A 631-nucleotide genomic window follows, 5' to 3' on the forward strand; every position below is an offset into this window, starting at 1 on the left:
ACACAAGAACGAGTTCAAGGTGTTTACTCGGCCTCCAAATTCACCAGATCTCAATCCATCAGTCGAGCATCTGTGGGACATGCTGGACAGGCAAGTTCGATCCATGGAGGCCCACAGCCTCACAACTTACGGGAGTTACAGGATCTGCTGCAAAGGTCTTAGTGCCAGATACCACAGAACACTTTCAGAGGTCTAATGGAGTCCATGCCTCGACAGATCAGGGCAGTTTTGGCAGCAAAAAAGGGGAACCTACACAATATTAGTCAAGCGGTTATGGCTGATCTGTGTATTTCACTTGTGTTTCATAAATACATGTTAGTATCGAAAGTGTTTATTTCACACATCCAGCAGTTAGGTAAATAAATCTTTCATATGGACGTGTATTTTATTAACTCTTTTAGCTTCGTTTTTGGTCTCCAAACAGAAATATCTGGCTCTTTAGCTGCTAAAAGCTCCACTATGTTCACCAGCCAGTCGGCAGCTGTGTCTGTCTTTTGTGTATTTTTGTTGACATGACGTCTAAACATTTGCGCCGTCCTGTTACATTTATAATAAAATGTTGTCTTTTATTTTTTTCTACGATTACAAGGCAATTTTAGGCAAACTTTTACAAAGAGGTCACACATTTAAA

This window comes from Larimichthys crocea, chromosome XVI (assembly GCF_000972845.2).
Source record: "Larimichthys crocea isolate SSNF chromosome XVI, L_crocea_2.0, whole genome shotgun sequence".
NCBI classification, from domain to species: domain Eukaryota; kingdom Metazoa; phylum Chordata; class Actinopteri; family Sciaenidae; genus Larimichthys; species Larimichthys crocea.